Genomic DNA, 12,522 nt, shown 5'->3' with positions numbered 1-12,522 from the left:
GGTTCACTCCCTCTGGGGCACCTGGCATTGGCCACTGTTGGTAGACAGATACTGGGCTAGATGGACATTTGGTCTGACCCGGTACGGCTGTTCTTATGTTCTTATGTTCTTTCTGGCTGCCAGAGCCATAGGCAACGACTCCGTGGGTGCTCGGGGCTGGAGCACCCACAGGGAAAAATTGGTGGGTGCACCCACCAGCAGCCAAGCTCCCTGCCCCAGCTCACCTCACCTCCGCCTCCTCCCCTGAGTTGCTCCCCATCCTCTCTTCTCCTCTCAGTGCTTGCCGCTGCTAAACAGCTGGTTCGCGGTCTAACAAGGTCTGGGACGGAGGGGGGAGGTGAGGGAACATGGCGCACTCAGGGGAAGAGGCGGGGCTCGGATGGGGATTTGGGGAAGGGGTTGGAATAGGGGCAGGGAGGGGACAGAGTTGGAGCAGGGACATGGGGAAAGGGTTGGAATGGGGGTGAGACAGGGGTGGAGTCAGGGTGGAGCTAGGGGAGGGTGGGGGTCGAGCACTCACTGGCACCAGCAGAAGTCGGTGCCTATGGCCAGAGCTGGGCAGGGAGTGGGACAGAGGCACTCCTGGATGCTGCGTGGTGAAACGCAGCAGCTGCCTGGGAGAGCGCCTGTCTGTGGCAGCAGCGGGCTGCCTCCCACCAGGGCTTGGATTCCTGGATAATGGCTGAGCAAGTTGGAGTCCGCCCCTGCCCAGCATGCTCAGAGTTGGCTCCTGTCCCCAGAAGTTGAGCCTGGTCAGGGAGCGGGCTGCCGCTGTTGCCCCTCCCCAGCCAGGCAGCAGGCTTTCTCACAGCCAGCATGCTCTTTGCTCCAGACGTGATGGCTCCAGCTCGCTCGGCCATGGTCCCGAGAAGCTGAGCCTGGGTGTAGGGCAGCCTGCTGCTGCCACAGCCAGGCGCTGTCCCAGTCAGCCCAGACACTGCGCTGCACTGGACACAGTCCCACGCAGCATGGCTGGAAGAGGCTCTGGCTCCACCCCTTCCTCTCCCCACCAAAGCTGGCTTCTGTGGGGGGGAAAGTGACCCTTTGTGCCCCTCCAACAAATCACATATGCCTGGAGGTATTCTGAGCTGCATGGGCCAGTTCATGTATGCAGGGTAAGAGTCATGCAGGCAGCCCACAGACCGTTCACCTGCCCTGGCCAGGGGCACAGGGGGCAGGGACATGGGCCAAGGCTGCTCTTGGACCCCCCCACCCCGGGCAGCTGGAGGGGACTGGGCTTCCCAGCTGGGCTCTGGCTTCCATCTTGGCTGAGGCCTCAGAGGAAAGAGATGGGGCACGGGTGAGGCCTCATGCCCCGCCCCCCACCCACACTTTTAGGAAAAATCCATTGCCCCTGCTAGCAGTACACCTAAAATTTTCCAAAGGAATGTGGCAGAACTGTTAAAAAACAAAAATGCAGTTGTTGTTTTAATGGACGATATTCTGATATATGGATCTTCAATGAAAAAACACAGCAAAATCCTCAACGAACCTCTAAGCCTAATCAGTCAGTCTGGACTGAAGTTAAACACGGAAAATGCATTTTCTGTCTACCCTAAACTGAGTTTTTGGAACAGACAGTAAACAAAGATGGAATCAGTGCTAGCCCTAAGAAAGTACACACAATTTAAGAATTGAATGCACCACCTAATATACCAGAACTGTGATGTATGCTGAGGATGGTAACTTACCTTGGTCAATACATGTGAGACCTTTCTACAATGACAAAACCACTGAATGAATTATTAAAATTCAGCGTGTTTTGGCTATGGGGGCCAAATCAAGAAATTGCCTTTAAAAGAGTAAAAGAAATTATCTCAACAGCTCCAGTTCATAGGTACTACAATGTACACAAACCCACAATGGGGGTCAGCGTGGATGGAAGCAGCTATGGCCTAGGTGGTGCATTGTTCCCGCAGTGTGGCGCTACATGGAAGACAGTTATATTTTGCTCTCACACACTTACAGAAGCTGAAAAATTATATGCACAGATTAAAAAGGAGTGCCTGACAAGCATATTGGCATCTGAGAAGTCTTACAGATATCTGTGTGGACTGGATTTGTTTACACTGATAATAGACCACAAATTGCTTGTAACATTCATCAACAGAAAAGCCCTGGATCCCCCACTGCTGAGATGCCAACGTCTATTGTCACAGTTCCGCACAGCTCCCAGAAGCAGCAGCATGTCCCCTCTCCGGCTCCTACATTTAGGGCCAGCCAGGGGGCTCCGCACACTTCCCCCGCCACAAGCACTGCCTCTGCAGCTAGCATTGACCAGGAACTGTGGCCAATAGGAGCTGCAGGAGCAGCACCTGGGGATGGGGCAGCATGCAGAGCTGCCTGGTCACACCTGCATGTAGGACCCAGAGGGGGGACATGCTGCTGTTTCTGAGAGCTGCATCCCTGAGCCCCGCCCCCCACTGCCCAACCCCCTTCCCCAGCTCTGATCCCCCTCCTNCCCCTTCCCCAGCTCTGATCCCCCTCCTACCCTCCAAAACCCCCTTCCCCAGCTCTGATCCCCCTCCCACCCTCCAAACCCCTCAATACCAGCCCGGAGCACTGTCCTGCACTCAAAACTCCTCATCCCCAGCCCCACCACAGAGACTGCGCCCCCAGGCACAGCCCCCCATGCACACACACCAACATCTTGCCTCAGCCCAGAGTTTCCTCCCGTACCCTGAACCCTTCATTTCTGACCTCATCCCAGTGCCTGCACTCCCAGCCAAAGCGCTCACCTCCCATCTGTGTCCCAACCCCCTGACCCAGCCCTGATCCCCCTCCCGCCCTCCAAACCCCTCGGTCCTAACCTGGAGCACCTTCCTACATTCCAAATCCCTCATCCCCAGCCCCACCCCAGAGCCCGCACCTCCAGCTGGAACCCTCACCCCCATCCCAACCCCCTGCCCCAGCCCAGAACCCACTCCTGCACCTTGAACTCATTTCTGGCCCCAACCCAAAGCCCACACCCCCAGCCACAGCCATCACTGCCTCCTGCACCTCAACCCCAATTTTGTGAGCATTTATGACCCGCTATACAATTTCCATACCCCGATGTAGCCATCAGGCCAAAAAGCTTGTCCATCTCTGGACAAGAGACTACTTTGTGGTTTGTGGACAATTAAGCAAGTCAAATGGACTAATGATTAAAGGCAAGTGTATCATATTTCCATATAAATTGAGAGAAGAAATCCTAAACCTCATCCATGAAGGACATCAAGGATTAACTAAATGCTGTGAACAGCCCGACTGATCAGTGTGGTGGCCAGGCATCAGCAAGGCCTTAAAGAATGAAGTATCTGCATGGGAACACTGCAGAACTAACAGACCAACACAACACAAACCTTTAATAACAAAACCTCTACCAGACAGACCTTGAAAGAGACTGGCTGCAGATTTATGCCAATTCTGAGGACATCTTTACCTGGTCCTAATGGACTATTTTTCCAGGTATACAGAAAAAATGTACTTGAGAGACATAACATGCCACAGTGTTACTGAGAACTGACATGCAGTTTTGCTCTCTTTAGTAATCCAGAACAACTAGCGATGGACAACAGACCACAATTCACTGCAGCAGAATTTAAGTCGTTCTGAATTATCTTGATCATATTACTATCAGCCCACATTACCCACAAGCTAATGAAGAGGCTGAGAAAGCTGTACAGCCAGCCAAGAAAATCCTGCAGTAGGAAGATCCATTCCTTGCTCTTCTGAGTTACAGATCGACACCAATAGCAGCTATTGGATATAATCCAGCACTACGCCTGATGGGAAGACAACTCAGAACTACTGTTCAAATTTGTTCATGTCAAATGGGATGGAGAAAAAGGATGAAGAATTCCAGCCATAATGAAGAAAAAGAATTCAGCACTCAAATCATATGTGATTGAGACTGACAGGGGAGAGTTTAATAGAAAATATCTACAGTTTGTTCCTCCAAAAGAATAATCACAGGCCCAGGCATGCTTGGTTTGGAATCTCATGGGCTAGTCATTTTTTGTCTTCATGGTATACAGACATCAACTGATACAAACCTTAGCTAATCATCACTGGAGGTTTCTAAGAACAGGTTGGACAAATACCTGTCAGGGATGACCTAAGTTTATTTGGTCCTGCCTCAGTGCAGGGGGCTGGAATTGAAGACTTCTTGGGGACCTTTCTAGCTCTACATTTCTATGATTTCTATGAAACTATAATTGGGGAGGAGAGAGAGAATATTAAACTTTCATTATTAATTATTTTAGCATTCGGTACCATTCAAAGTAACACAACAAACTTATCAGCCCAGTTGCAATAACGAGTGTGACAACTGGCTGCTTGACAACTAGGTTTTCTTCTCCACCTCTGAAATTTATGGGAATAACCTTTTGTATGTACTTTTGGGATGCAGAAAATTAGTACTTTGGCTTCATTACAAAAATTAATTAAAGCAGTCACACAATAGCATCATTCATTGCTGTACTTCTCTTTCCCTGCAGAATGTCCCCATGTCAGTTCTCTTTAGTTTGGGTCCCAAATTCCACTACGTGCTGGACTGCCCGTGTTATTTGCCTAACTAGAATAGGTTTTTTCTTTTGTCCATCTTCCATGTCTCATTGGAAAGGCTCCTGTTATTTAATTCCAAAATTTTTCTACTGTCACTTTTGTTGCAGAAACTATGTACTGGCAGACTCATGGCTTGATCTTATTTACTTACAAATGTTTTCTCTCATAGAATTTGCTGTAGAACATCTACTTGAATTGTCAGGTGTAACTTATGGATAACAATCTGCCCTACTGACATCTTAAGGGTACAGCTTTGCCGAAAAGGGTTCAAGATCCACGTGTTTTAATCAGTCTAAAAAAAGAGTATAACCCTGTTTATTCCAAAATTAGGCATATTAATTATTATTATTTGTATGACATGTGTAGTATAATTGGATTTCTGCCCACAGAAAAACATTTACCTTTTTTTTTCTAAAATGTTTCCATATGAATGTAATGCTCATGAAAGGTGCTGGATTTACAGGCCTGACGAATAAAGCCCTCTCTTTATAGGAGGAAGCATTCTATAATGCTTCACATCACCAAGTGCAGTAGTGGATGAACATGTTAATTTCAGTGCATACTGATAAATATGGGTCGCAAAAGAGAGCTCTAGAAACAATTAATGCAGTTGTAAAGGAAAAATTACCTTCTAAAAATTGTTGCCTGCTAGGAAGTACAGAAGAAATTCAGTTCAAGCTGATATCATCCCAAATAATTAGTTTTTGTAGGAAATGGCATCCAGAGGTTGAAGAGGAAGAAGAGGTTATATGAAAAGTGCTCGACTGATAGATGTATTGGAGAGGTAAAGTCATCATTTAAAAAGAAAATATTAATATTGCTTGAAAAAAGAACACACTGACTGCTTGGGAAAGTGGCACCCATTACAGGCACTCTTTTTGCAGGGTGCCTAATTTTAAGCACGTGAGTAGTCTGGAACTACTTAAATGTTTAATGCAATGGTGGGCACCTGCAACCCGCTGGCCACATGCGGCCCATCAGGATAATCTGATTGCAGGCTGCAAGACATTTTGCTGATGTTGACTGTCTGCAGGGACATGCTGGCCGCTGCTTTCCGCAGCTCCCTTTGGCCAGGAATGGTGAACCGCTGCCACTGGGAGCTGTGAAGGGCCATGCCTGCGAATGGTCTACATCAGCAAAATGTCTCACGGCCCACAATCAGCTTACCCTGATGGGCCGCCATGGGCCACAGGTTGCCCACCCCTGGTTTAATGTCAGGCACCTGCTAAGTACCTTGCTGAATTGGGGTCTTAACAATCTTCCCTCTGCTTTTGTTGGCTAAAAGATGGACAAACTCTTTATAGCAAAAAATATAGTCAATGAATTTAGCCTTTTTTCTCACTTTGCAAATTTCCCATGACCAGAGTTTGTTTTTTCCCCCCATAAGTAGGCTGCGTAGACTGTCGGTCCTTCATCAGTTAAGACTGAGCCGATCACAACACGTCTTCCAATCTTCTCTCACTCTGGTCATCCTTCATCATGCTTGTCCATATTTCCTTGTTAGGAAATCATCCCACCTCTTTGGAGGCCGACCGAGTGGCCATTTCAGTTCTTGCAGATACCACTCGGATATAGCTGCAGTCCATCTGTTGTCACTGATTTGGGCCACGTGTCCCACCCACCGCATTTTGCTGAGCCTTCTTTCAACAACAACATCTCACGCTACAGACTACTGACTAATTATTTCATTGCGGATGTGATCACAGACCGAAATGCCCAAAAATGTTCGTTCCATTGCCCTCGGTGTGACAGACAGTTATGTTCTTCAGTGTTCGTCAGTGACCATGTTTCACTGCCATATAGCATCGCTGGAAGCATGGTTGAGTTAAAAAGATTTGCACAAGTTGTTTTGCTGATCTTTCCTTGGAGGATGTCCCCGATGTCATTGAATGCGCACCATCCAGCTTTTTTTCTGCACGACAGTTTACCTTTCTGATCATGGCAGATGTTGACTTCCTGTCCCAAATAAATGTATTTGTCGACCTCTTGGATCTGCTTTCCTCCAAGAGTTATTTGGGTTCTTGGCAGAACATCTCATCTCATATATTTTGTTTTCTATTGGTTAATTTTTAATCTGACTTGACTACTTTTTGCGTTCAGTTCTTTAAGCATTCTCTTAAGCTGGACTGTATTTTCGGCTATCAGCACTGCATCATCTGCAGACCTGAGATGGTTTAGCCACTCGCCGTTGATATTAATCCTGCCTTTCAGGACTGCTCATTGAAAAACCAATTTAAGACAGGCTGTGAATAATTTTAGTGAAACTGTATCTCCTTGTTTCACACCTTTCTTGATGGGGATTCTGAGGGGAGTATCGATCAGTGATATATCAGTGCTGCAGCCAGAGTTCACTTCCTTTAACAATGTGATATATTTTGCGCTGATGCCCTGTTCTGAAAGAGCTTTAAGAACGGCGTTAGTCTCCACACTATCAAACGTCTTCTCATAGTCCAATGCCTTCTCATAGTCCACGAAGGCAATGCACAAAGGGAACTTGTATTGCCTGGAATGCTCTAGTAGTCGGTTTAGAGTGAAGATGTGGTCTATTGTGCTGCAATTTCTTCGAAAACTGGCCTGCTTTCTAGGTTGCCATTCATCCAGGTTTCGCAACAGTTGAATTGTTATTATTTTCGTGAACAACTTATAGATATGCGAAAGCAGGCAGATCAGGCGATAGTTCTTTAGATTTTCTCGATCACCTTTCTTATGCAGCAAGATAGTATTGGACTCTTTCCAACTGGACTGTATCTTCTAGATTTCCAGGTAACGGCTGAACCTTTGGGCAAGAGCTTTCCAGAGTTCCTGACCTCCCGCCTTAAGCGCTTCTGCTGTCAGACCATCCTTGCCTGGAGCCTTCCCCTCTTTCATTTGATGAATTGCATGATGGACTTCGCTGATGAGAACTGGGCGTATGTGTTCATTGGTTTGTTGAAGTGATGGCATTGGGATGTCTATACAGGATGCAAACAGCTAGGTATAGAAATCCCTGCAGATTGCCTCCATCTCTGTTCAGTCGGTTACTGATTCTCAATCCTTGTTCTTCAAAGCCAATAATGATGACCTATACAATGCCAGTTCCTGTTTGCATTTTTTGAGACTTTTACAATCTTCAGCAGCCTTTAGGAGCTTTTCGGTTCGAAATGTCTCAAAGTCTTCCTTCAGCTTCATTCGTATGAGCTTGCAGAGAAGGGAGTACTCAAGTCTGTCACTGCCATTTCTTTTCATTTTCCTCCTCTTCTCCAATAAGCTCTTTGTATTCTCTGAGATTCTTCTGCTAGCTCTTTTTGGTCTTTCACGCTCAGCTGATTTCATACACCGTTTCAGTCTCTTGCTGAAATTCTCATAATCATCATCACAGTCATCCAGGAGGCTCCAGTCTTCCCTGGAAATGTTTTCTTTCAGGATTGCCTCGTCAAAAGCTACCGGTTGGTGCCTTCTGTCTGCGATACACAGCGCCTTTTTCTCCACCTTCACAGTGAACAGAAGTCTACCTCTCAGTAGGCGATGATCACTACCAATGTTAAATGATGGTACTACTGAAATATCCTGCATAGTGCGCCATCTTTCTATCAGAAAGTAATCGATTTCATTCCATGTCTTCATGTTCGGTGCGATCCAAGTCCCTCTCCTGTTGGCCTTCTTTCAGAACTAGGTGTTACCAATGAACATTCTCCTTGTCTCTGTTAATATAGCTAGTTGTTCTCCTAACGCGCTTCATTCTTTGATACCATACCTTCCTATGAACTTTTCACCCCCTCTCCCATTTCCCACCTTGGCATTAAAATCTCCCATCGCAATCATATATGTGGAACTCTGAGTGAGGGTTTCCTCCAGCTCCTGATGGAATCCTTCCACATCAGCATCTTTGCATGCACTTGTGGGACCATAGATCTGGATGATTTTGAGGGTGCTGTTTCGGTTCAATCAGAGGTAAAGCACCCTGATACGCAACAACTTCAAATGGCATGAGACGATTTTCAAAGACCATTTCTTGTTTATGATGAATCCAACTCCTCCAACTGTCTTCGTGCCTTTTCCTTTTCCTAGAATGACCATGCTTCCATCCCTCCAGCTGACCTCCATCTCCTTCTTTCATCGTGTTTCGCAAATACCCAGCACATCGCAGGCTGTTTTTGCCTTTTCCTCCATGAGATGGTTTATCGATTCCTCCCTCATCAGTGTTCTGCAGTTATAAGTGCACACTGAGAGAGTTGTCCGGTTTCCTTTTGGCACCAGAATTCTTTTCAGCCTCTTGTCGATTGAATGCCTCACTGCCTCTGGAGTGGGGATCGAGGGACGTGCAGAGAACTGAGACTTGGTTTTCTGCGTTGTTTTAGCCATTATTTTCAGCCACTCGCTGGCTGAGCTGTCAATGGCGCTTTCATCTCCTCAACTTAGCTAGTTTACAGCCTCAGAAAGAGGGATTATACGCCCCTCCACAGAGGAAGCAACCCTCTTGCTGGGCTGACAGTCCGACACCTTGATAGCATGGTTAGACCTGCCAGAGAATACACTCCGCTACCATCGCTTTCGAACAGCCAGGGTCACCGCTGCGCCACACTGAGGCATCAAGGTAGGATTTGCAACATTTCCCCCTTATTTTTAATAAATAACACACACAAATCTTTTTGAACCTATTTTGCATTTTAGTAGCTGAGATACAGTGAATTGTTTAATGGAAACAAATACGTCATGCTTGTATAGGTCTGGGAATACATAACAGCTGTTTCTAGAGGCCCAACTTGCGATCCTAACTCAGGCAAAACTCCCATTGAGAATAATGAGAGTTTTGCTTGAAAGTGTGCTGCAGCCTGGGCCCATTTTCTAAATCTGTCAGCCTAAGAAGAATCTTGGCAAGCAACAATTTAATTTCCACTGATGTAAACTAAAAATAGCCAATAGCTGATTAGGATCACTTGATGATTACCTGTTCTGTTCATTCTCTCTGAAGCACCTGGCATTAGCCACTGTTGGAAGACAGGATACTGGGCTACATGGACTATTGGTCTGACCTAGTATAGCTGTTCTTATGCAGGGCCATCCCTACCCTTACGCAAAGTACGCAGCTGCATAGGGCACCAGGAAACTTGGGGCACCACATTTCCTGGAGCCCTGTGCAGCTGCGTGCTGCTCCAGCCCCTGTCCTGCCTCTTCCACATGGCCCCGCCCCTACTCCACCCCTTCCCGAAAGGCCCCACCCTGCTCCATCCCAGCCCTGCCCCTACTCCACCCCATCTCCAAAGACCCCACCCTGCTCCATCCCAGCCCTGCCCCTACTCCACCCCTTCCCCAAAGCCTCCACCCTGCCCTTTCCCACCCCTGCTCCACTCCAACTCCACCCCCACTTCCCTGAGGACTGCAGCAGGGCCAAGCCCGTACTCACCGGCAGCGGGAACTGCAGGAACCTGGCCCCAGCCGGGGTGACAGTGCATGCTGGTGAGGAGTTCCCCCCATTCCCCAAGCCAGCCCCGCCCCCCCTTGCAGAGGCCTGCCTCTTCCATGGGGGCGGGGGCTGCATAAGGCCCCAGAATAGCTAGGCATGGCCCTGATCTTATGTAATATAGTTCCTGATATCACAAAAAAGCCCAAAGTCTGATCTTTTATTAGTCACAAACAGCAGTATTTTTGCCATCTTTTTAGTAGGGAGAAAGGTTAAAAGTAGAATCCTGATTAATTTATACCATTTAGAAATGAGAGGCTCATCCTTGATGTGCTCTGCTTGAACGACATACTGTGTTTGATTTTATTGAGACTGTACTTTTCACCAATATGATTTACTTAAAAGTTTATAACTAAAAACGGGACTGATGCAGCGCGCGGGTATTTTACTGTGGAGTTGTTGCCTATGGGTAGTCTTTAGACAGAGTTGCTGCACAGATATCAACCCTTCTGTGAAAGAACAGCAGCTCAGTTACTTTGCCCACAAGCACTAAATTCAAACTACTGCAGAGATATTTAAACTGAAATGGCACTTGGGAATATGGTTGCGGGGGTGGGGGAGAACACAATACAAAGCACAAAAATAATTATGGTAAACCACAAATGCACCATTTCTGGCTTGACACTGGTGGTTTAGGGACCGGATTGAAAACATCTGTTTCAGAAAAATGTGAAATTTCCACCTCACCTGCTTCCTAGCTGCAGATATGACAATGAATAATTTATGTACCTTACAAATAACCTAAATCTTTCACTGGTGCTAAGGAGCAATTATTATTTAATATTTATATTGCAGTCTGGATCCCAGCTTTCAAAAGTCTACTACTGATCTTTATTCTGTTTTTCTCCCATTCTTTTTGTCCCCTTTTCAGCAATGCTGCCATCCATCCAATTACCATCTGGATCAATGGACAGCGATCGATCCAGCAGGTGTAGATTTATCGTGTCTAGTCTAGACATGACAAACTGACCGCCAAGCTCTCTCCCGTTGACTCCGGTACTCCACCAAGGCGAGAGGTGCAGATGGAGTCAATGGGAGAGCGTCAGCTGTCAACTTACCACAGTGAAGACACCACAGTAGGAAGATCTAAGTACGTCGACTTCAGCTACGTAATTCATGTTGCTGAAGTTGCATAACTTAGATCATTTCACACACTCACACACGGTGTAGACCAGACCTTACATTCTTATCCAATTAGCCTTTACACCGTGATCCCACCAGCTCTGAAAAGCCAAGCAGAGTTGAACCAGGTAGACACGGGGCTACAAGATCTTCAAGGAACAGCTTGAGGATGTAGGAAGTGGTGTTGGGGATTTAGTAAGTGCCACTTTTTCCCAAGTCACTACTGAGTCAATGTGGAGAAAAATACAAACCTTCTTTTTAACTTCATTGAAATGCAAAGGTCTATCAGACAGCTTTAGGGAGAGACAGATTGGGAAAACAATAGCTATTATGCTCCTCTCCTAAGAATACTGTGCATATAAGGAGAAATGTGTGTGCTTGTTTGTTAAGCTTACATAAGTGTTTTAGGAAAGCCTGAGGATGAAAAGTAATTGAGTGTTATAATATTAATGGCATCAATTTCTTAACAAGACATCTCAGGTAATCATTACATGCTTTGGCTATCATATTTAACCACATCTACTTTTTGAACCATAAGCCACCTAGAGGTGCAGGTTCCTCCTGCATTGTATCATGGATGGAGCAATTTTTTCCTGGGGAACAACATTGCATGGAATTAGTAACACCGTAATTTAAAGGTGAATAACCATTTTTTTTGTAACTATTGCTCGGACTCTAACCCTGATCATGAAAACACTCAAACACATGTGTAATCTAGAGTCTAGACTTCAGTGGAACTACTCACATGAGTACAGTTACATACACGGCTAAATGTTTTTAGGATCAGGGTCAAAATCACTGCTGCAGTTAAACGCTTTTAGGGGCTACTGATGAAATAACTAGTTTTAATAGCAATAATGTTTTTCACTTATAATACTTTTCATTAGCAGATCTCAGTGTTTGCAATCCTCAGCAAAGATCATATCCCTATTTTACAGATGGAGAATCTGAGGCATAAGGAAGTGAAGAGATTTTTCCATGGTCATGTGGCGAGTCAGAAGCAGAGCTAATAATGGAATTCAAGAGGACTAGTAGCACTGGCTCAAAGCAAGTATAGTGACAACAGACATTGTCCAGAGTTCCTTACATATTTCTAACAACGTAACTTCATTCTTGACCAGTAGCAGCCCTGCAGTTTTAGCAGAATAGGCCTCTTATCAGTGGACTGCCAAAAGTGTGGAAGCGTGTGGCAGTATTGTGATGCTGACAAATTTGAGGGTTCCCGCCTTTTTGAGAGTTGTTTACTAGACACACTTACCCATTATGATAATACTATGTCGTGGTGGCATGTTGCTATCCAGCGTGTTTCATGGTAATGTCAGCACTTGGTGATCCAATGCTGCAATGTAATGATGTTTCGTAAGTTCTGAAATAGCCTTTGGATGTAATAATGTGTTGCAATCAATGCTTGC

This window comes from Chelonoidis abingdonii, chromosome 2 (assembly GCF_003597395.2).
Source record: "Chelonoidis abingdonii isolate Lonesome George chromosome 2, CheloAbing_2.0, whole genome shotgun sequence".
In the NCBI taxonomy this organism is placed as follows: Eukaryota; Metazoa; Chordata; order Testudines; family Testudinidae; genus Chelonoidis; species Chelonoidis abingdonii.
This window is presented reverse-complemented; position numbering follows the sequence as displayed.